The sequence below is a fragment of the Hippocampus guttulatus genome, chromosome 7, assembly GCF_054856545.1.
Source record: "Hippocampus guttulatus isolate MCC_2025c chromosome 7, RoL_Hgut_1.0, whole genome shotgun sequence".
NCBI lineage: Eukaryota > Metazoa > Chordata > Actinopteri > Syngnathiformes > Syngnathidae > Hippocampus > Hippocampus guttulatus.
The window spans coordinates 8901345-8926938 of NC_141267.1; the positions used below are offsets into that span (position 1 = coordinate 8901345).

The 25594-nt window shown below is 41.5% G+C and overlaps 1 long non-coding RNA gene across 3 annotated transcripts in view; it reads right to left on the reverse strand.

Annotated features, from left to right (window-relative positions):
* LOC147202182 (uncharacterized) overlaps positions 1–23040 on the reverse strand; it is a 45551-nt gene extending 22511 nt beyond the window's left edge. For all 3 annotated transcript variants that reach the window (XR_015101383.1, XR_015101382.1, XR_015101381.1), the window contains exons 1-3: positions 22817–23040; positions 22538–22663; positions 21754–21867 (exon numbers count right to left, since the gene is read on the reverse strand). This is a non-coding gene — a long non-coding RNA (uncharacterized LOC147202182). The remainder of the gene's footprint in view (positions 1–21753; positions 21868–22537; positions 22664–22816) is intronic.
* Between the last annotated feature and the right edge of the window lie 2554 nt (positions 23041–25594).

A 25594-nucleotide genomic window follows, 5' to 3' on the forward strand; every position in this document is an offset into this window, starting at 1 on the left:
TTTTTGCCCAAAAAAATAACCATGTATAGCAAGGCTTTCTCAGCCGAAAACCCCCCGACCTAGGCGTTTTTAGCTGGAAAAAAAATGAACATGTATAGTCAGGCGTTTTGAGCCGAAAAAAACGACCACGTATAGTAAGGCGTTTTTAGCTGAAAAAAACGACCGCGTATAGTAAGGCGTTTTTAGCTGAAAAAAAAACGACCATGTATAGTAAGGCGTTTTTAGCCCAAGAAAACGACCACGTATAAGAAGGTGTTTTGGGCAGAACCCCCCCCCCCCCACCACGTATAGTAAGGCGTTTTTAGCCAGAAAAAAAAACGACCATGGACAGTAAGGCGTTTTTAGCCCCCAAAAAACGACCACGTATAGTAAGGCATTTTGAGCCGAAAAAAACGTCCACGTACAGTAAGGCGTTTTTAGCCGAAAAAAATGTCCATGTATAGAAAGCCGTTTTGAGCCGAAAAAAAAACGACCATGTATAGTACGGCGTTTTGGGCCGAAAAAACCGACCATGGATAGATAGTAAGGCGTTTTTAGCTGAAAAAAACCACCATGTATAGTCAGGCGTTTTGAGCCAAAAAACCCCAACCATGTATAGTAAGGCATTTTTAGCCGAAAAACGACCATGTACTGTATAGTAAGGCGTTTTGGGCCGAAAAAAACGACCACAAAGAGTAAGGCGTTTTTAGCCGAAAAAAATGACCATGTATAGTAAGGCATTTTTTGCTGAAAAAAAACGACCATGTATAGTAAGGCGTTTTGGGCCGAAAAAAAACCCCTACCATGTACAGTAAGGCGTTTTTAGCCGAAAAAAAACGACCATGTATAGTAAGGCGTTTTAGCCTGAAAAAAACGACATAGTATAGTAAGGCGTTTTTAGCCCGAAAAAAACGACATAGTGTAGTAAGGCGTTTTTAGCCCGAAAAAAACGACGATGTATACTAAGGCGTTTTTAGCCCGAAAAGCACCACATAGTATAGTAAGGCGTTTTTAGCCCGAAAAAAACGACCATGTATAGTAAGGCGTTTTTAGCCGAAAAAAACGACCATGTATCGTCAGGCGTTTTTAGCCATGTATAGTAAGGCGTTTTGGGCCAAAAAAACCGACCACAAAGAGTAAGGCGTTTTGGGCCGGAAAAAACGACCACGTATCGTAAGGCGTTTTGGGCCGGAAAAAAGACCACATATAGTAAGCCGTTTTTAGCCGAAAAAACGATTACGTATAGTCAGGCGTTTTGAGCCCAAAAAAAACGACCATGTATAGTAAGGCGTTTTTAGCCGAAAAAAATGACCATGTATCGTCAGGCGTTTTTAGCCATGTATAGTAAGGCGTTCTGGGCCGAAAAAAACAACCATTTATCGTAAGACGTTTTGGGCCGAAAAAAACGACCACGTATCGTAAGGCGTTTTGGGCCGGAAAAAAGACCACGTATAGTAAGCCGTTTTTAGCCGAAAAAACGATTACGTATAGTCAGGCGTTTTGAGCCCAAAAAAAACGACCATGTATAGTAAGGCGTTTTTAGCCGAAAAAAACTACCATGTATAGTAAGCCGTTTTTAGACGAAAAAAACATTCAAACGTCCAGTAAGGCATTTTGGGCCAAAAAAAACATCCATGTATAGTAAGGCATTTTGGGCCGAAAAAAACGACCATGTATAATAAGGCGTTATGGGCTGAAAGAAACGACCATGTATAGTAAGGCGTTTTTCGCCGAAAAAAACGACCATGTATAGTAAGCCGTTTTTTGCCGAAAAAAACGACCATGTATCGTAAGCCGTTTTTAGCCGAAAAAAACGACCATGTATAGTAAGGCGTTTTTAGCCGAAAAAAAACGACCATGTATCGTAAGCCGTTTTTAGCCGAAAAAAACGACCATGTATAGTAAGGCGTTTTTAGCCGAAAAAAACGTCCATGTATAGAAAGGCATTTTTAGCCGAAAAAAACGACCATGTATAGTAAGCCGTTTTTTGCCGAAAAAAACGACCATGTATCGTAAGCCGTTTTTAGCCGAAAAAAACGACCATGTATAGTAAGGCGTTTTTAGCCGAAAAAAACGTCCATGTATAGAAAGGCATTTTTAGCCGAAAAAAACGACCATGTATAGTCAGGCGTTTTGAGCCAAAAAAAACGAACACATATAGTAAGGCGTTTTGGGCCGAAAAAAACGACCATCTAGAGGAAGGCGTTTTGTGAAGTGTTCCTTGGTGTGAGGGTGAGTGCGAATAGTTGTGCGGAGAAGAGGATTCGAAAAAGGATGGCCGTGCACATTTTTGAGATTGCACAGGGAGGCCGGAATTGAACCATGCACCTCCGCAGCGCGAGACCAATGAACGCACCATTCGACTACCAGGCATGGAATGAATCCTCCATGTTGTCCCTCGGTGTGAATTTTGAATGTGAATAGGATCCGAAAATGGATAGCCATGCATGCTCTTGAGAACACACAGGAAGGCTGGAGCTGGAATCGAACCCTGCCCCTCCGCACTGCAATTCCGACGCACTAACCATTTGACTACAAGTCAGTTAACAATTGTGAGTGTAAGCACGAATAGTTGTGCGGAGGAGAAGATCAGAAAATTGTAAATGACCATGTACACGTATAGTAAGGCGTTTTTAGCCGAAAAAAACAACCATGTATAGTAAGCCGTTTTTAGACGAAAAAAACGTCCATGTACTGTATAATAAGGCGTTTTTAGCCGAAAAAACTACCATGTACTGTATAGTAAGGCGTTTTGGGCCGAAAAAAACGACCACAAAGAGTAAGGCGTTTTGGGCCGGAAAAAACGACCACGTATTCGAATAGGATCCGAAAATGGATAGCCATGCTCTTGAGAACACACAGGTCGGCTGGAGCTGGAATCGAACCCTGCACCTTCGCAGTGCAACTCCGACGCACTAACCATTCGACTACCAGCCACGTAGCAATTGTGAGTGTGAGCACGAATAGTTGTGCGGAGGAGAAGATCAGAAAATTAACTAAATGACCATGTACATGCATAGTAAGGCGTTTTGGTCGGAAAAAAACGACCATGTATAGTAAGGCGTTTTGGGCTGAAAGAAACGACCATGTATAGTAAGGCGTTTTTAGCCGAAAAAACACGACCACGTAAAGTCATTTGGGGGCTATTTTATCCAATGGTAATCGTGAAATTATAAAAATGGCCACATACTGTTCTAAAACCCAATCCATGTATACTGACGTCACATGGCTTGAGCATGGCTTACAAAGGTTACTATCATATATCGAAAATATCAAAACGTATCCCATGTTCAACTTGCCAACTCATCAATCGCAGAGAAACAACATGATACTCATTCCTTCATTCATTCAGTTTTTATCAGCTGACTGGGGCACTGGGCGGAGTCCACCCCATTCAATCAGGGTAAAACCATTATTTTGTAACCTCATTTACAGCTTCAGCATTTTCTGGTTGGTTGATGTAACTGCCACCCTGCCTTATCACTCTTGCGTATTTTAGAACTGCAGGCAAAAAGTCTTGGAACATCCACAGTAAGTCAATCCCATCAAGACGTCTGAGAGCCTTTGACAAATGTTAAATCTGACCTTCGCCCTAAGGTTACACCCATCAGGAGTGTGAAGCGCTTGATCAATAAATCCTTACGACATTCATTTGGAATATGGATTTCATGAAGGAAATGTTCCTGCAGAAGTGGTGCTAATGCTTGACGACATAATTGAACTGTAGATGAATGTTGAAGCAGAAAATACAACATGATTTAGAGGTCAGTGTCCACATTACCCTCTTAATTTGCGGCATGTTCGAAATGCCAAACCAGTCTTGGGTGATTGTGAAGGGGGGGAAAAAAACAAAACGAAGCAACATGAGAAGCAAGGATGTGCTACCCAGTCGGCCACCGGGCCGGTCCATAAAAAATATCTATATTCAATCTATTGTTGTACTCGTGTACACGGGGGGGAGAATTTGAGGGAACTCAAAATTTCAAGGCAACAAACAATAAAATTTTAACTTGGGGTAACTCAACAAAATATAGAATAGCGGGAGTTTTATTTTTGTCAAAAGTGTTATTCAATGCCAATCATTTATATTTTAAAGTTGTTCCAATTCAAACGGCTGTTTTAGCCCCAAAATATACACGTTGCATTCTTCCACAGTGAAAGCGTCTCCCTTTAATAGTTCAAACATTTTTCCTCACGATTTGTAGAGACGTGTTGGTGAAGATGTTTGAGAATGAGACATAATGAGAGCACTTTAACAAACACTGGATGACAGAAGCAGTGTTGAATTAACGATGGGGTTTGCACCCAATAAACTTTGGTCCTGTAGTGCTTTTATGACATCCTTTTTGACCAACTACTCTCAGGGCACTTTGCTAGATTTAAAAAAAACAACAAAAAACTAAAATGTTTACATTTTGGGCGGCCTGGTGGTCCAATGGTTAGTGTCGACCTCACCTCGGGTTCAATTCCAGCTCCGGCCACCCTGTGTGGAGTTTGCATGTTCTCCCCAGGCCTGCATGAGTTTTCTCCGGGTACTCCGGTTTCCTCCCATATTCCAAAAAAAAAAAAAACATGCATGGCAGGCTGATTTTGAACACTCTAAATCAGGGGTGTCAAACTCATTTCACATTGTGGGCCACATACGGACTCGGTAGATGTCAAGTGGGCCGAACCATTAACATTATACCATACTGTGCTATGAATAACCAAAATATCATCTCTTTCCTTTGTTTCGGTCTCAAGAAGCATTGATTGGCGTTTTCATATCATTTGCTGCGTTGGGTCTATCTCGGTGACAGACTGAGACTGCTGTTTTCTTCCCCCGATCAAAACAATGTTGTCTTCTACTGTGATCAAAACAGTGTGCCCGCTAGCGGATAATCCACGAATTGCATTTAATTTAAAATATTCATTCTGTGTCTTGAATGCATTTTTTTTCACTTTTCAATGATCCCACGGGCCGGATTGAACCTCCTTGGGGCCGGTTCCGGCCCGCGGGCCGTATGTTTGACACCACTGCTCTAAATTGTCCCTCGGTGTGAGTGTGAGCGTGGATGGTTGTTTGTCTATGTGTGCCCTGCGATTGGCTGGCAACCGGTTCAGGGTGTTCCTCACCTACTGCGCGAAAACGGCTGGGATAGGCTCCAGCACCCCCACCCCCCGCGACCCTTGTGAGGATAAAGTGGCTCAGGAAATGGATGGATGGATGTTTACATTTAATTCTATATTCTATATTGTATTTTCATCTCCTCGATGTGAGTATACCATCTATTTTCCGTAGCCCTTCCCCTCATCAGGGTTGCAGCGAGGTGAGCTGGAGCTAATTTTCAGGCCAATTGCAGGACACATTGCTAATTATTCATACTCAAATTTGTACCAATGGACAATTTACACTGGAGTCTTCAATGAAGAAGAATCTTTTTGGAATGTAGGAAGAAGCCGGACTACCCAGAGAAAACCCACGCAAGCACAGGGAAATATATCACTTCGTTTCTTGCTTGTCACTGGAGAAGTTTGCATAGTTGGAAGAAGTCAACTTTCCTCCCACCAGGTTCATTGTGAATACTTTATTTTTGTTGTGACTCCAGACATATTGATGTGATGACGAGAAGGGAGCAATTGTAATTTCGGAGACTGTGATTTGTGATGCTGCTCAGTTCCTATTTTTTTTTTTTTTTTAAACAGTGTCAAGTATGTATATCTCAACACTTTATTCTTGTAATCTGACATGTGCCACACACTTCACACCTACTTCTTGCTTTTTGAAGTGACTTCCCAATGAGACGCTCTTGCCTAGAAGCCCTTGCTTCCATTCCATCATCATTAAGCTAAATTCATTACTTCCACAAAAGGCCACAGTCTGTTTTCACTTAGTGTCCTCCCTGCAGTGCATGTCACCACAAAGCTACTTCACACAATCGCAGGGCATTCGGATAATTCAAATTGAAATTCTGGGACATATTTCTTAATTAAGCACTAATCTAATGAAGTGTGATAGCAAGACAGAAGTTTCCTTGAAGCAAAGGGAGGCCTTTTGTCTTGAGGTGATTAATGGACTCCAGAGGGAAAGAAAATATAATTGGCTGCCCGTCCCTCGTAGCTGTCGAACATTGCAGGTTGTTTGCCTGTAGGAGCGAAAGTGTTGATGTGTGACTGAAAGCCACGTCTTGTTCAGTCACATTTACATTACGTCAACACTCTCAGGCCATCATGTTTAATACACGCAACCACTTCGCTTTAAGACAGATGGTTACTTGACACACCAATCTCAGTTGCAGTGCAGTAGATGAAATTACTCATTCACTCCCAAAGATGTTTTTAAACGTCTTTTCAGACTTGGTTCAGAATTGGCTGGTACTGAATGAGTTAAACTCCGTACGCTCCTCTTGGTTTTGTTCAGTTTACTGACAATTAAATCAATGATACACATAATTAATGCAAAAATGACACAAGCAAGAATGCGGCTAATAAAATAACAAAAGTAGTGAGAATAACAGAGAAAGTGAGCAAGAGAGAGGTAAAAAAAAAAAAACTGTCTCTACCCTTTGTTGCCTGACCGCATTACATCCGTGCACCACGCAGATCCTTACGCCTAAAAGGCGGTCAAGGTATTTATGTGCTTTGTAAATAATAAAACCACAAGGTGATCGTCAATAGGATGAAAGCTATAGGAAATGTTACATCCTATAAAATACCCACACACATTTTAAATGCGATCATTCCAAACTCTCGATGCAACTTTCCGATATACAGCTCATATAACAAGACATGTGAAGAAAAACGCTGTATCTCTTTACTTGTCCTTCTCCCCTTCTTGCTTAGACTGGTCCGGAATAATCAACGCCGACTCTGGTGATAGACGTCTGGTCAGGTAGGCCGTTTGGCAGATCTGCCATGTAGTTTTTTTTTTACCAGTGACACAGTTGTACAGAACTTTCTGAACAGCTCCTGCGATCCAAAATCATTGACAAATATTAGCCATCATGTGATTCCTTCCGACGTGAACTGGAATGTCATGAACGTATCTCGGCACAAACTTTGTGATGTGTGACTCCTTGGGCTTGCTGTCTGGAATTCTCAGGCATGGCTGCACGACTCAACCTTCCGCCAACCCTCATAACACCATCTTGAAGTACTGGATTCAACTTGTACTTTTCTTTGCTCTTTGATATTCTTCTGGCATAGCTAAATCTTTGAAACTTTGCTTTTGACAGTACTTCACAATTTCGATGTCTGCTTTGTAGCCAAGTCGTCACAAGTTAGATACTTTCTCTTGACTGTTTTATTGAATATATAAACATCTTGCCTTCTTCACCTTGTGTGATTCATTCCCTTCTTTTTCCCTTCAGTTTGTTCAGCAACTCTCTGAGTTGTACAAACCGGGCTCCAGCCTGATTCAATGGAATCGTTGGGCTCTTGTGCCTGAATGACGTGAAATCAAGTCACTCTTTTGACCTCCAGGTCATTTATTATCCACCAGTCCAGGACATGGATTTTTAGGCCAGTGGTCCTGTGATCTGAGTAAGAAGTTTGGTCCTGAGAGCCAACTGTCGTTTTTCAAAAATGTTTCCACCGTTTGTCCTCTTGAGACGTGATCAGCGGGGTTTAGAGCAGTGTTGATATATCTCCACTGAGATGTCTGGGAATGCTCCATGATTGCTGCAACCCTGTTTGCAATGAACCGCTTGAATCTAGCGCTCTCACTGTTCAAGTACTTAAGCACAGCACAGTCTAAAATATAGACTCCTGAAGCTCCATCTCAAATTCTTTCCTCAGAAGGTGGTCCATCTTTATTGCAACTGTAGGTACAGTTAATTGCATTTTTGGAATAGTTGGAGACTTCAAGGATGCAACCCTTGCCTTTGCCAGGACCAAAATGGATTGAGCTTCACCAGTTGAAAAGCACAGCAGTAAGTAGCTGATGGTTCCAGAAGCATCTTCGCTCGCATCAGTAAAGGGTTGGAGCTGTGCAAAGAATGGTATGTCACACTGGTTCAACTCGGCATATCTGTCAACTCCAAATCTTTCCAGTTGTGGCAGACTTGATATCGACTTTTTCCATCCATCAGCTATAGTGTCAGGCAGGTGTTCATCTGAACCATATTCCTGCCGACATCATTCCTGCAGGATCCTTTTAGCCGGCAATATTCCTCCATTTGGATCAAAAATGGAACTCAGTTGGGAAAGCAGGCCCGTTGTAGCCAGTGGTCAATCTTTGTGGGTGATCTTGAACTTGAAGTGTCCCCTGTCCAAACTCATGAGGAAAAATCTGCTGCACATTTTTGGAGTGCAAAGGCAACACTCGGGGACAATGCTGCATCCAAGATGTGGACTATCATTTTGGGTTTGACGAGTTCCAGCTCGTGATGTCCGTCGGGCCACCGGAGAAATGTGAGGAGACCTATGTTCACTCTAAGATGATGAAACAGCCTACCCGTCTGCCATGACGACCACAGACTCCTGCCGGAACCTTAATCGGACTCCCAATAATGAGCTTGTGAGCTCAGGCCCCTGCAGATGCTGTTTGTTCAAAAAAATGCTTGTGCCACGATCAAAAGATGATGCACAACCTATGTTTGGTTAAATGTCTGACTCCATGGAGTGGCAGATACTGTACCATGTTCGTCTTTCAGCAGGTTTGCGTTCGTTACCATCAAGCCTCACTGCATATCCTTTCCTGAGGTTAGTGCTTGTTGCTCTGCAACTGCCCTGTTGTTGGGCACACACAGTCTTTCTCCTCACTGGAAGGCAACCATTGTAGGGTCTGTCCTTAAGTACTGCCAATTGAGACACCATGCTGATAAACTGATGGTGATCCTTCAAAACCTCAATGTCTTCATTTTGTTCAGCATCAGGAAAGTCCTGCCTGAACAGCAACTGCCAAATCTCCCCTCACTTCGCCACTGAGATTCTGTTAGCTGTAATTCCTGTCAATCTTTCTTTTACTTAATTCCTTTTACTTCCACATTTGAGTTATCCATTGACTGTCCAGCCTATTATTGTCCTCACGGCGTATGGTTCATTATTCACGCTGTTGACCACTTGCAGCAAGTCCATTGCCTTGGGAACATTTACTCTATGAATAATTCAGCCGTTGATTGGATAGTGGGGATTCTCACCTCCTTCAGGTGGTGCCAGCTGTCAATATCTTCTTGTCTTTAGCGACAGGAATGTCTTATTTTGAAAACACTTCCATCAGTCCGACAAACTTGTTGCTGTCCACGCTGCTGATTTCTAGAACAGTCACAATGCGTGTGTTCACAATCGAGTCATTCTCCATTCATGTTTCGGTTGATGATCAGTGTCTCGGGAGCAAAAGTAGTGGAGCTGCCGGATCCAAAAATATGTAAGTTGCCACTTATCTTAGTTCCCTTTTGCGCCATACACTGGAATTATTGAAGTAAAGTAAGTATTAAATAACAAAACCACATCATAATCTTCAATTTTATGAAAACTATATTAAATGTTACATCCTATAAAATATGCACACACGTTTTAAACGCGATCTATTGACTAATAATAATTACTTTACACATGAACTATCAGCATTTCAACTTGTAATCAATGTCAAAAGTCTCCTTTGATGAGAGTGAACATAAATCACCTTCAATAATGAACTTAAATCGCATTTAGGCTCCTACAATCGAGGTGTTATAAATCAACTAAGTCAGCCTAATTATTTAATGGTGAATTTACTCCTCGGATTTAGAAAAACACAATCGGCTTTATTTTTGACAGTCATGAGTCCTCAGTTTTTGTCACAGTGAAATGAACATTGGTGAGTAAAAAGAAAAACTTGTCATGAAATTTGCAACTACAACGTACTGTATTTGTTAATCCATCCTACAGTGTTCGTCTATGCCAAATATCCTCATAAACTACACGTATGTCTGCAAATCCGCAGTGTCCTTTTACAACCCCCAATAATACATGTTCAAAGGCCCACAATATCCCCGTGTACTGCGTCGCAAAGCTCACAGTATCGGGCTTGTATTTACTGTGAGCCCGCAGTACGGCCATAAAAAAACCCATCTGAAGCCACACTGTCCCTGGATAACTTGTATTTAAAATCAGTATCCCCATATACAACATCCTTAATCTTGCAATATACGGTATCCTTGTTTGTAGGTCCACGGTCATCCATCATTTTAGAAGAACGATAAATTAATTTGAGTTCTCATTAAAAACACACACAAAGACAGCTTGAGTCTCACAGCTGGTGATTTGACTTAACCTTGAAGAACCACATCGACTGGTGCTGCTTTGGTGTCCTTGAATTCCAACATGGATTCCTCGAAGCAAGAGCAGCTTTGTCACTTGGGGAGGATTTTTTTCTTTTTTTTTTTGTGCTGTGCTGCACCGCGGTCTGTAAACATAGGCACATAATAAGGCTGAGTCGCAACAGTTCGGAGGTAGCTGTCGCAACAGGCAGAACGGCGATGAACTGCTCAACACCGTGTTCGAAATCACTCCTCATCCACGACAGTATATCACAGGTGTCCAAATCAAGGCCCGGGGCCAGATCTGAGCCGCCACATCATTTTATGTGGCCTGAGAGAGCAAATCAAGCATGTGAAGTTCCATGATTCTTGCTAAAGTCTGAACCAAAATGTCAAATTGTCATATGTAATCCACAATAACAGTGATTATTTTTGACTTCTGATTTTAAAACTAGTATCCGTCAATTTGTTGTGCGCTGTGTATGTAATATCTGGAGGTGATTAAACATTTATATGGTTTCGCAAAATTCATAACGGCCCGCGAAGGGAAACCGTAATTACAATGTGCCCCGTGACAAAAATGAGTTTGACACCCCTGCACTATATAGTGCCCTATGCATTTGAGTGAGTTCGCCCTGTTATATGGTGCTGATCAAATGGCTGATTTACGCTCGACAAGCAATTATCTCCCGTATCAGCATGTGACAAATTCACAACTTGTGCTGTGAACCTATCTTTAATATACTGGAAATCGAGCCAAACATCACAACACGAATGGACAGAAAGTGCTTTGCTTGTATTCATTTTGGAAAACATTTGTAACCACATCTTAAAACGATGTAATGTTACATTTTATTGTGTCAGCAAGGATCCCCAGTAGATGGGAAAACTGCTGCAAACTCTGAGACACGGGAGGATACGTTATCTCAGTACTGCATAGTCCAGAGCAATTCCACTTATTGCGTAACAGACTGATGCATTGGGTTTAAAGCACACATGACAGTGAGTGGTCAACTTAGAAACAAATTTCAAAACAACTGCAAAATATCTTTGTTCTGGTTTGCCTAGTGAACTCTGCTGTCGCAAACATGACTCGCATATAATCTCAAGACATTAGCAGCTCGAGGCACAAAATGTACTTTGCGTGGATGCAATATTTGCTGCATTTCAGCCCCACCCCCACTTGTTTCTTTTAATTGTTTTCTTCCCTCAGACACGCTTTCTCTTCTCCTCCTCCTTGCACAATGACTGCACAATTTGGAGTAAGCTTCAGGCTAACACCAGAGAGCAGTATAACTCCACTTGTCCATGCAAGCCGTTGCGTTTACAACCTCACCGCCAGCATCTTATTTTATGTCAAATAGTTCCTGCGTTAGAACATTCTTCATAAAACGTCTGTCAAAGGAACAGCCCATTAAAATATGGGAAAAGGTATCTGATCATAGACAAATTTATAAGGGACACATAAAAACAAAAAATACTCAACACACTAACTTGGACACCTCTACTGTTCCCATGGAAACCGATGGAAAGCGATCACATCATTTAGTTGTCGCGGGCACTTCTCCTGTTGTGTTAGCTAGTATTTAACCAGGGGTCACGAACCTTTTTGAAACTGACAGCTAATTCTTTGATACATGCTTTTGAAACAACAAATTTGCTCAAAACTAAATGGGGGTAAATCACCTGATTGCGAAGGTTTGTGCACAACAATACCAACCTTTAACCTATACTCTTTGGTTTAATACAATTTTGTCAGCCCCCAATCAATAGACGCAGATCCCCGGGGACCATCTGAGGGCATCATGTTAGCAAAGCCTGACTTATATCTATGTTACTTGAATGCAGTGATTTTATACATTAGAATGGTCTGCTAGGGTGGTTGATTTCAACTTGATATATACATTTTTTTTTATACACACACCTGATGACACGTGTGAGTGTTTGCGTGTGCTAGGAGCTTGAGGAGACCTTGCTTTGGCGCCATCATGGCTGTCATCACATGAGTTGGAATTAAAGCCGGCTGAGACGTAATCCCCAAGTAATGCCCCATCGTCTCCCAGCCCCATTTTATGAGGTTGGGAAAGGTAGTGGAGGAGCTTGAGAGAAATTAGAAAAACAGTAGTTGATGGAGGGGCGAGAAGGTCTTATGGCTGAGAAACAACAAGGAGAGAGATGAGGAAAAGGGACCTGATGAAGGATATATGTGGTTCCTACAGGATTTGTGAACTACTGTCGTTTTGGAGGCCAATACGTATTTGTGACACAGGTTGAACAAGCCATTTTAGAAACAAGGGCCGTACTTTAAAAAAATGACATTTCAGCCAAGTGCGCTATGATGATACAATCTTCCAGCCTGTTTGATAAAGAACAATCAGTGAAAAAAAATCAAAATCTCCCATATTTTATGGCCGCTGGGATTCAATTTAGGAGTGGTTTAGCATCCCAAAAAAAAAGGGGCTTAGAAACAGATATGGTTTGGTCACTTGGTTGTGCCCTCATCTTATTTGGCTTTTAGAGGTGAGATCAAGTCATATAGTTAGCTCCAAATCAGTTTTCCTCAAATCCTCATTGCATGATATCCCACCGTAAACTCGCTTGAATCACAGCGGCTCTCCAACTGGCCGTAATCAGCTTAGTTTAGCCCAACTGTAAATATGCAAATAGTATTTGATGATTAATTGACCCCAATTGGACAGAGAGGGAGTTTGGTGGAAGAAGAATATGTAAAGTATTAGGAAGGGAATGTCAGAGGAAGTGACTGGAGTTAATTGGTTGTATTGAATGTGTGTGTGTGTGTGTGTGTGTGTGTGTGTGTGAGACTGTGCTTAAAGCAATATTCTCTTTTTTCACCAGAAGCCATTTGTTGATTCTTGGCTGATTAAAATTAATTTAGACCCTTTAACAGCATTACTGATGTAGTTAAGAATGATTATCTTGGCTAGATTAAGAGATTGCTGAGTGACGATCGCCGTTTACTCCTAATATAGACTACAGTGCATCTAACTGTGTGTATGTGTGTGTGCATGTACATTTTTTGTCTGTTTGTCCATCTAAAAATCATGATCAATCAATCATGGCGGACATTTACCTGCGCGCAAGTCACAAGGAGGCAATATATCTTTTTCTGATACCTAAAGTGGAGAACACTTTGATTAATTTGCAATTAGTCTGCTCTCACAATAAACACGATTCATTCCTGCCTCAACCAATAATATGTCACATTCACGCACCTCAGTGCTGAGGGCAACTGAATACTTTCTGTGCTTCTCATTTAAGTACCTTCTTGAATATAAACAATTTACTCTTCCCCAAAAAGCAACGTTTACCAGACATTCTTTGTTGTAAAGTTTTGGATTTATGATGCTGATTATTTATGTCGTGTTTGCCAAACATGGCTGCCGGCTATATTTGAAGTTGTGTCATTCGGAGCGGACGTGTTGCCTCTCCAACCCTCTAATTTGTTGTTTTAGTCGCCTTGATTCTCATCCTGTCAATAAACTGCATATTCCGAGAGAATGAAAGCAAGTGAGCGAGACGAGGGAGTGATTATTCAATATTAACATGCTGGTGCCGTCTGAGACGTTCCCGTGGATGATTGTATTCATAATGTAGTTCACTGTGTGTATGACTTTGAGTGTGGAGGCCGCCTCAGATGAGAATGAAGGAAAGCAAATCGATTGGTCGTCTCTACAAGCCTCTGAAATTGTCTGGGTGCTGTTTGTGTGTTTGTTTGATTGTCCAATTTTCCATCCTCTCATTTTCTGTTGTGTTTCTATACATCCAATGCGCCAGCTTACCCAGAGCACATGATCAATTCTCTCTGTTATTCCTCCACCTCCTCCTCCTCCTCCCTTCGGCTTCTCGTTCTCTGCCTTCCGCCTCGCTCCTCGAGCCTCTAGAGAATCAGTATATCATGAAGAACTTGGAAGCTTTTTGCTCGGTGGATAGCCAAAATTGGTTGGCAAAAATAACTTGAAATTGCAGTTTCTCCGGCCGCTGAAATAATAACACACGGCCAGATTTTGTCTAGACTCCTCTAATGTATAATTTGCTGCAACTTTAATGACTAGGGTTTTTGTCAAACTTTGATCATGAACATTGTTAAGGTTTAGGAACGTTTTGGAATCTAATCCAGGACTTCAGGTTCAGGCTAACAAGTAAAGGCTCTGGGAAGTGAAAAAGTCGTCCATCTTTTGCTTGAAAACGAAGTGGATGTACAAAAACTGGGGCAACATTTTTGAAAGCCAAATCATACAAAAACAGAGGGTCCACTGTACTATTTTTACTTATCATTTGTTCTGGTGTAGTGTACTCAGCAGACAATTTATCAGAGAGAATGTAGATGACAAAGCATATGTTGTGCTTCACTATTTCGATACAAACTAGCTAATTTCAATATAATTTTAAAGTTGCAAATCGACCAAAACTCGACCTTTAACTAAACATAGTTTTTGACATCAAACAATCGCCCTAAAATAAGCTGGATTTTTTTCTGTGAATGTCAAGACGAGTTAACATGATCTAAACCAAAGACCTTTTGCAATACAGTCAGTTTAAACATGTGTTGAAACATGCAAGTCAACTTTACATCCAGATGAATATTCAATTCAACCATTTATTTTTCGGCACATTTAATTAGAAAAGCACAAAATGAAATCGTCAAAATACAGTATCCATCCAACCACTTCATTAGAGCCATGGGTTAGCTGTACCCTACCCCATTCCAGTTGACTTTGTGTGAGAGTTGAAACTTTCGACTGTTAGCCAGCCAAGGGGCCACAAACATTTTGACCAAAAAAAAAAAAAAGTAAATGACCAGGAAGAATCCAATAAATGAGAGAGAAAGAAGAGAATGTGAGTCAATGCTGCAACTGGCTGCTGCAACTGTGCCACACACTGTACATCATCTGGAGCGGTTCAGAATCAATATTTATCGGATAACATGACAAAAACATTAAGTTGTAAATAAAATAGTATCTCTGGCGAATATGATGTAATTATTGAATGTGTGCAGATCATTCGAGACGTGTTTCGCTTGTCGAACTTGGCTTGCTTTGACCAAGCAATCTGAGGACGATGCTGACGTCAATGGTGGCCAGCTCGTTTACAGAGTTCAAATCACACCAGAGATCACAACGGTTGAAGGCCCTGAGCAGATTACATTGAGATGGAAGCACATAGAAACTGAAATTCGATATTCCATACTGGGATGACAATACATTTGTCATGTAATCCATGCGTTATTTAATCCACAGGATTTAGATTTGAAACAGACTTTACATAATCAATGCTAATTGTATTATTTCCTCGTATGATTTAAATGAATTGAACAAAAGAGTATGATACTGAGCGGCCCGGTGGACCAGTGGTTAGCGTGTCGACCTCACAGTGCAGAGGTACCGGGTTCGATTCCAGCTCTGGCCTCCCTGTGTGGAGTTTGCATGTTCTCCCTGGGGCTCTGTGGGTTTTCTCTGGGTAGTCCGGTTTCCTCCCACATTCCAAAAACATGCATAGCAGGCTGATTGAACACTCTAAATTGTCCCTAAATGTGAGTGTGAGCACGGATGGTTGTTCATCTCTGTGTGCACTGCAATTGTCTGGCAACCGGTTCAGGGTGTCCCCCGCCTACTTCCTGAAGACAGCTGGGATAGGCTCCGGCACCCCCCGCGACCCTTATGAGGTATAAAGCGGATTGGACAATGGATAGATAGATGGATGGAGCATGATACTGAGAGACCACACTCACACACAAACACACACGCACACACAGCATATAAACACTCTCTTGACATCCTACTCTCTCAATAAACCCTTTCCCAGATAGTGACAGGGTCGAATTTGGAGCTAAAACATTATCTTTCTGCTCATTAACCTTCGACAGGGTTTCCATTCCGCCCGGCTGAGTCCCTCCTCAGCCACCTCTGACTTTCACCTCCATCTCCTTCCCCTGTCGTCCCTATCCGGCCTATTTGTCGAGGCGCTCACCCAGATAAGACAGGGCCCCTTTAAAATGTCTGCTGATGCTTCACGGTGCCTCCACTCGGCGTTGGGGGATCGACTTATCTGGACAATTTGTTCCACAAAGTTGTCGCGACACTAATGAGATCATCCACAACTGTTTGGGCGGGGGTTGAAGTTGACCATAGAACTGGGTGGGAGGGGGTAGAATATTTAATGCCTCAGCCATCCGTGGCACTGACATCAATATACGTATATATTTTTTTCAATCTTACATTCAACTTTTCCTTTTCTTTTCTTTTCCCTTTGCAGCAACTGTTTTGATGTAATTTTATTGTATGTGACCACGCATCAAAATTAATCTTTGCAAACCACTCATGTTGTGTTCATCCAATTACCAAATACCCAATGCCAGATTTACATTCCGGTACTTCTACTCACACAATTTGATGTTTAACGTGGTCACTGATTCGAATTTCCAATATGTATCAAAATGTAATCCATATTCAGACAGTGATATACAATACCAGCATCACTTCCAAATTTACATTTCGTGTAACGTCACCACCATGGTTTCTTCTTTTTGTCTACCACGACTACTATTTATGTTCCTGCACCAAGAGCATCTTTTATGTTTCTCTGTTGCGAGAAAACCAGCTTGATCTTATGCTATGGGCGCCTCACAGGGTTCAGTTTAGTCAGGGATGACTTCCATGTTTTTATTTTACATACTAATATTTTGGCACCGTGAAACTGTAAATTGAGACTCCGTGAAGGTAATTAAAACAGCGCAACATCGAATCCTCGTCTCATGAATCACAAATGGCACTTGAAGCAATCTCGCATTTTCCCCCAAACCATCTCAAATTTGGATGTGTTTTATTCCAATTGAAACGAGGATTGAAAGTCAAATATTCATGTTAAACTTGGCATGTACAATCACACTCCGAGTCCCTTTTTCAGTCTCCCAAAATTGTGATGACATTTTTTTTTTTTGGATCATGAATGAATCAATGTATCTCAGACGCAGGCGATTGACATTCGGGAGAATACAGTATTGATACGATCGTTCTTGCTGATTATGGTGAACCAGTCGAGTGAGGCGAGGAATAATCGGTGTCACTGCCAGGCACTATACTCCAAAATTTTCCACCAGAAAGATTTCTGGATCTCAGAGACTCATTTCTGCCTATGCAAGATGTAAGAACACAAAACAGTAATATTTTATCCTCTGACCACAGAGGTTGAAGGTTTTCATAAATCAAGTTTAAGATTGTGGCAGGGAAATTGGAAATCAGGTTTGCATTGACATGGCGCTGTAGGTTTTGAATACAAAAGGAGGAATGCAGTGCCCTCTCTCTGCTTGTCATTTGTTTGACTTGCAGAAAAAGGCACGTCACAAAAATGAAGATTATTTGTTTCAGTGTACCGTATGAGCACACCACAATCAAAATAAAGAATATAAAAGTGCTAATCGTTCAAGGATCCACAATTTTCTTTAAATTCATTCAAGTTGTGCTTAAAAGGAAAATTTAGCCAAACGTTTTGGGTTGTGGTGTTGCGAAAATCGCATTGGAAATTGCAATTTTGGTCCAAAGAGAAAAAAAAAAGCCTCAAAATTAATCATTACAATGATGTATTGAGCACTTTTTTGAACAATATACTGAGGGAATATGAAAACGCAATGCAAAGCGCTGCATCAATTGAGAACAAGGTGAGTCATTTGTCTATTTAAGAAGTGCTTGGAAATTGCACAACATTTCCAAAAGCTACTTGTGACGAAATCCTATTATGTCACTTGCCAACCAAGCTTTTAACTGGGTTGGCGACAAAGGATTTTTGCAAAGGATGAGCGAATTTGGAAGCCAGTTGTACCATGCAAACTTTGCTGATATTTCCCTCTCTGGTAAGCATGATGTCGTGGCTGCAGACATTTCTCATGTGATTGACCGAGTGATGTGAACGGTACCATGGACGTATGGACAGACATTAGTTTTACAGCTCACTTGGCTGGATTATCGTTTTAACATGAAAAAAAAAAGCCTTACTGTATGCGTTATTACTCTAAGGAAGCGCTGTTCATGCATCTTGAATTCATTGAAGGACTTGATTGGTGGTATCCTGCCACAATGGGATATTTTATTTTGGTGTACTTGGTGTTCCTTAATGCAATAAAGATCAGTTATTTGCTTTGTTGTGTAATTTATATTGATTACATATTTGCTTATGAAAGTTCTGAAATATTAGCTGTTATAAGCAGTGTTGGATGTGTCAGTAAATGTCGTTGGTTTGTCAGTCGCTTTTTTTATTTCAGGCTGGACTTGTCTTTCAGTCATCAGTCCGTCACACCTTCTTATTTCAACCGTGCTTCCATCGTCACTGAATTAAAGTTTGTCGCCACTATTTTAGGACCGTCAGTAAAATACTGTTATACAAGGGTCACAGCACACAATTTTCTTTCATTCACTATGCACATACGCAAGTCAATACCCTGTGGCATTGTGGGAGAAAATGCCAAATGGAAATCATACACTGCAAACATATGAATAAAGACATAGAAAGTAGTCATCAACAACATTTATTTAATTTTCGTATTGTTGAAATCTAGGCTACAAACATTTTATTTTATTATTGACGTATTCGCAAGTAAATAGCATGTGGCGTTATGGGAAAAATGTTTTTAGCATTGAGTCTACAAGGACAGTTGAACATATTTTCAATATGTTCAAACGAGTTTGCCACTCAAAAAGGATTTGCGGTTACCCGTTTCCATACAAGTGCACCAACTTGTGCCACAAAACATGATTTGCCCTAGGTGCTTTTCGGATTAGTGGTTCGGGTGATGCCTGAAAATCGCTTTTGTTGGCACTTATTCTGTCAGGGTTTCCAAATTTTTGTCAGTCGTCAGTGCGCCCGCGAAATGGAAGTCCCTCAGTGGTGGACTGATGGACTGCCCACCACTGGTTGTCACCATCCGCCATGAAAGGGCAGGAAGTGATGAGTCTGATCTGTCTGAAAAAAAAATAATCGCACACCACAACAATGACGTGCTATCGTGCAATACTTTTTACTGCACCTATCATTGGTAACATTAAGTAAATTGCCACCCAAAAGAAACAAACGGTGTGTCTATCAAATACGACAATCAGTTAGGAGTGGCACAATGCCGGTTATTTCTTTCCATTTCATTACCGTCGTGACCTTGACATTTGATTTGTCCCCTGAAGATGAATGTGTAAAAGGTGCCTTCGCAAAGAAGTTGAGCAATGGATTTTTATGCTTATTTGCCTGTGTGACAATAATTGAAAATCAAAACGGCGATCACAAATCTTGCCCCAGTCAAAATATGCATGCTGCCTTTTGCGCAGGTGGATGATCCAAAGTCGCTGGCCTCCTTTTGCCACATCACTTCTGATTGAAATGTCCTTTTTTTTTTTTTTGCCCGCTTCAGTCACATTTCTTGGAAGCAACCCGAGTGATAGATGCCAAGCAGCGCTGCTCATCTGCTCTAATGTGTTCGCTCACTCATGCACACAAATGCGAGCTTCTTCAAATTGCATGTTTAGATAATCGGAGAGTCTTTCGCTTGAGCAAAATACATTTTTAATTTCAAGCTGGAGCGGGCATCTTTCCTTCTTTCTTCATTTCTAGAGTTGCAAAATTATTTTTTAAAATCACATTTCGAGGCAGTCATTAGGTTGTTTGTGCATATGATGAAGCCTTTTTTTGTATTTCACCTATTGTATTTTGAGAAAATACATACATTTTCTACTACCACTATTCCAATTCTTTATTTTCATAAATGGACAGTATATGTCAACATTTTAATAAATACGGATGCACTTGAGTTAGAAAGGGTAATTTTCATCGGCATTCCCTTTACATAATGTTACTCGTCATCCGAGATTGTATAAAATAATATAGGAAAAATGAAAACAGAAAGTTGAAAGCTTCTCATATTTCGGAGAAATGGTTGTGATCGCATTCATAAATGTATGTGAGACTGAAGTATGGGAATAAGCTTCCATACTTGGCCTGCATTGATTCACAAGTTACAATAATACACTCTGTTGGTGCGATAATCTGACGAATCAATTTCTACTCCTTGAATCACCAAACCAAACCGAGCTTCTCCACCGATATTCCTGGAATTTGCTGATGCCTGCCTTCTCTCAATCCACCAGAGGGAGGACTTTGGTGGTAGAGCTTTCAGTGCCCTTGCCCGCTCCTTTTGGAACGTTCTCTTTGATGAAATCTGCGATGGCCATTATTTGGACAGTTTGGGGGAAAGAAACCCTGAAAACACCATTCACCAACCAAGGTCCAGCACCAATACCCAATTGACAACAGTTCCCAAATATTTCTACTTTGACAAACGTCCCATGAGAAATGTCAGGAAAGTATTTAAGCATTAATTTTTTTTTAAACCAGTCCATTAATAAGAGACAAAGTAGTAGTTCAGTCAGTGTTTGGTTCCTGTAAGTATGGAGCAGAGTTGAACTGAGGGGGCCAAAACTTCGCAAAAGACTTCCATCTTTATTTTAACATCTATTCTCTGGCCAGTGCTGCTCAGAGAATTAGCCAGTCAGCAGAAAGCAAGACGAGGGATTGCTTTGTGGCATTGCTCTCTGTGATATGGGAAAAGGAGGGGTGTGCGGGCATTTTGTCTGATAGCTTGCCGTTCCTTCATTCTGGTGACAGATAGCAGCAAGACACAACAAATGACTCTCTTATCTGGAAAATACTAGAAATGCCCCACTATCATCATACTGTACATAGTTTAGAAAACACACATCCAGTACTTCATGAGCTAAGTGTAAATATATATATAAACTCTATCTTTACATATATTACCAAAATTTTCCTATATAGATTACAATACATATATTTTGGACTATATGAACACATATTCATGCTAAATATATTGTGATGAAATGGAAAGTGGCCATTTTAGGATGTTTTGCAATATATTACAACATTTTACATGAACGTATAATATCTTGTGTAATATATGCATCATTAATGTATAATTACCACACATGTATTTACACCGTACACTACATATTGTAGTATGTATTGGAAAAATAATACATGAGAATATGTTGCACTATATTTCAAATTATATACATGTATTGGGAACTATATTTTTCTTTCGTAGGGGTCCTAATCATGTCAGATGCAGTCTCGGTTCCAAGTCACACGACAATTCATATTTGCCAAACAGAACAATCAAAGTCAAACAATGAAATCCTTCTACAGACACCAGACAGGTGGATGCAATAATGAGAGCGCAGAGGACACGCTTGTTTTGTTCTTGAGGCTTTTCTGCTTTTTAGGATGAGTATTAGTCTGTATAGTCATCCGATCCACTTAGAGGTAGGAAACAAATGCCAGCAATATATTTAATACCCCCTGAGATCCTGTAGCTGCTGGCCGGAGGCGGCTAATCGTTCATGGGGACTTACGGGCTGCCGTGAAAATAAATAAATAATGCAATATCAAAGGGGAGTGGAACATTATGCTTTAGTGGGCAATAAAACATGTGGTGTGTCAGATGTGGCGCCTACTCCTGAAAAAAATGAGGAATACTCACAATGCTATTTGATCGCTGGAGAAGAACAGAGAACACCAACCAACGGGGGAAAAAGGGGAGACGTCATGCAGAAGGTGAGAAGCTCCAGCTCTCGTCAAAATTATTAGGACGCATCTGTAAATGGCATTGCAAACAGAAACATGAATGCAAATGACAGGTGAAGTTAAATATGACTAAATGATTCCAAAGACAGCCTGCAACGGGCTGTTTTGGTCAGTGCTTTTGTTTCTTTTTGTGTGAGATGCCCGAGTGCGTTTAGTTTTATAGCTCATTAGGAACACTATAGATGATGACGCGATTAAAGAAAAAAAAAACGGCACTCCAGTGAGATCCAAAGGCGTTGCAATGCACTTGGCATATTCTGTGATGTAAAGCTGCTTTCATGCTGGAAAGGGGGAAATCCAAAGACATCCAATAATAGAACACAGCAGCTTGACCTCGGGAAAGATTGAGCGTTTTCTTGGTGGGGGGCACCAGCCAAGGTAAACGGTTAGCATGCCAGGAGCCAGTAGGCCTGCGGAAAGAATAGATCACTCCACAAGTTAGTGATCTATTCTTTCATTTCATCGCTACAAAGTATAATCAATGACCACAATGTCCAGTGGGTCTTGAGAATGTCAAAATACTCTTAAATGGCTGGCAGTGAATATGTTTTAAGAGCCAAATCTTTCCATCTAATTAAAAAATAAAATAAATGTACAGAGTGTACGTTTGAAAAAACCCCCCATTTGTTTTATTTTTTATTTTGGAGAAGGTGGCAGTATAGGTGTGCTTCAGTCAACACCTGTTTTTCTCCAGCGTTGAAATTAGAATTGGAGCCTCAGTTCTGTGCTCCGCATGTTCTCAATGTCCAGATGAGGACCCCCGCTGAGCAAATGTGCTGTTTTTAGCACCAATCTTCAACCAACTGCTGGGGTGGAAAAAAACAAGTAAAGCTCATCGCAGCTGTGTTTAGGCAGTAGGTGGCGCACACCCTGAATTGGTTGCCAGCCAATCGCAGGGCACACATAGAAAAACAACCATTGATGCTCACAATCACACCTAGAGAGTCCAGTGAACCTACCATGCTTGTTTTTGGAACGGTCGAAGAATCCGGAGTACCCGGAGAAAACCCACGCAAGCACGGGGAAAACATGCAAACTCCATCCAGGAAGACCGTAGTTCGGGTTCGACCCCTTAAACCTCTGTCTCTATTCTGAGGCGGGCGTACTAGCAGTTGACCACCGTGCCACCCGTTTAAAATCACTCCACGTTTTCTTCATGTGAGGGAATAGAGATATTACTGAATGTGGGAAGAAGAAAACAGAAGGCGCGCGCTTAAAAAGGTGCACAGGTCTTTCAAGAGTTGATGTTTAACCATCGTACTACTCTTTGGACTGTTTGTTAAGCTAGCGTACCATGAAGAGAGCATTTTTGTCCAACCACAAAACACGTTTTGCCGTGATATCAGAACTACACGGAATCGGCAAATTCTTTTGCTCCAACCACGCGTACAGTTTGCTTTCCATTTCCTTTTCTGCAAACCGTTTTGTTTGTGCTGCATCAGTGCGTTATGTCACATTCACTTTTGTCATTCCGCTGAAGTCGTTCCTTTCTATGAGTCAAGTTGCATTGAAGAGAGGAAACAGATGCTTGTGAAGTCCTCCAGGACTCCTCGTTTAACATAATAAAGATGCCATCTGACAGCTCCTGCTGTCAAACTGCAGTTGTACACAGTCTCTCAACTCTCCTCTCAACTGGGCCCCTCGTGTTGTCTTTGGCTACTCATCGAAAGGGCTCATTCTCTGGACAGAAATGACCGAGTCACGTGGTGAGCGTGAGACGGTCGACGTTTAAAACCTTTTTGCCTTTCTTTCTTGCGCAAGGGTACGATACAACGTTCCGGGGCGCACCTATGCTACACGCTGTATTATATTCGACATCTGTTTCCCTAGAGACCAATGCTCCAGGTGTGCCACAGCAGTCGTTGAAGGTTGCTGCTGCAAACAGCAGGGAACAAATAGAGTGGCAGCATTGAGAGCATGCATCTGCAGCCGCCACACCTCCAGCACCTTGAAGAATACTCCGGGGTTGCACACTAATGAGGTGATAAAGTAAAGGAATAGAAGTGGGTACCAGGGCAGATGAAAAATCACCAGGGTTTCCGTGTGTTATTTTCCTGTAAATCCGTGTCAAAGACAAGGTTGCACCCCAGGGTACCTCTCACTGAAAAAAAATCAAATAAAATAAGGGCGGCAGAAGGCTAATCAAACCCTACATTTATCCATCTTTCATCCAGAGATCCCTTTAAAGCACAGGTGTCAAAGTCAAGGCCCGGGGGCCAGATCTGGCCGGCCACACCATTTTATGTGGCCCGCAAAAGCAAATCAAGCATGGCAACTTCCATGAGGCTTGCGAAAATATGTACCAACATTTCAAATTCTCATATGTAATAAATAAGAAAGACATTGTCAACATTTTCTTGTTGTCAAACATCCCATTACAGTAACTTAAACAATAGTTCAATAAATCATTGTTCTTGACCTCTTTATATGATTCCAGTCATAATGGCCCTGCAACGGAAATGGTCACTAAAATGTGGCCCGCGATGAAAATGGGTTTGACACCCCTGCTTTAAAGTATAACGTGTGACACCATAGGAGTATGTAGGCCATTTTAGGAGGTGCTCAAGCATCTCTAAGATAGAATCCAAGGAACCCCTAAATTTGAGAGATCGTCAGAATTTATTTTGCCCTTTATTCGCAAGCTAGAAAAGTGTTAAAACCATGTACTTGGTTAAAATGTAATATTTGAACAGCAAAAATACAGAACCACCTCCCTCCCAACCTCTGGTTCTAAGCAGCAAGCACAATTTGAGCAGAAGCGCTGTATACCTTTGAATCATATGGATCGGTGGTGTCTGTACGGATTTGCTTAAACCAGCGTATGCTGCAAATGTCAACTTCTCCTAATCCCCACAGCACATAATGATCATTACCAGGCCTCGTTTTGCTGCATTTATACCATAGGTCACTGTTTGTGTCGTTCAGTAGGAGTTAGTTGACATTTTACTCTCGCTCGGAAACATTAAGCTACAGGTGACGAGACGGTGCCACTGTCCTTTTTTAATTGGAATGAGAGAATATCGTGAAAAATGCTTGTCTGGTTTTTGAGGGATGTGACCCAAAAATGCACAAGTGAAAAGACGAAAAGAAAAAAGTTGCCCCATACCTGCCATGGCACACCTCTTCTGTTATATTTATTGCAGGATACCTGTGTGTGTGTGTGTGTGCATGTGTGTGTGTACATCAAGGTTATTATCATTGATGAATAAAATAACTGAAATAAAAACTGAAAACACGTTTTGTTAACGACCCCCCCCCCCACCCCCCTAGACTGCCTTCAAAAAATAATACTAACTGAAACTACAGTTTAGGTTGATGAATTCCACTAAAACCAACTACAATTATTGCACGCATGTCATTCGTTTTCATTCATTCATTTTCCGATCCGCTTATCTTCACAAGGGTCGCGGAGGGTGCTGGAGCCTGTCCCAGCTGTCCTCAGGCAGTAGGTGGGGGACACCCTGAACCGGTTGCCAGCCAATCGCAGGGCACGCAGCGACGAACAACCAACCACGCTCACACTCACACCTAGGGACAATTTCAAGTGTTCACTCAGCCTGCCGTGCGCGTTTTTGGAATGCGGGAGGAAACCGGAGTACCCAGAGAAAACCCACGCAGGCCCGGGCAGAACATGCAAACTCCACACAGGGAGGCCGGAGCTGGAATTGAACCCGAGGTAAGGTCGACGCGCTAACCACTGGCCTACTGAGCCGCCCTCATTCGTTTTCCATCCATCC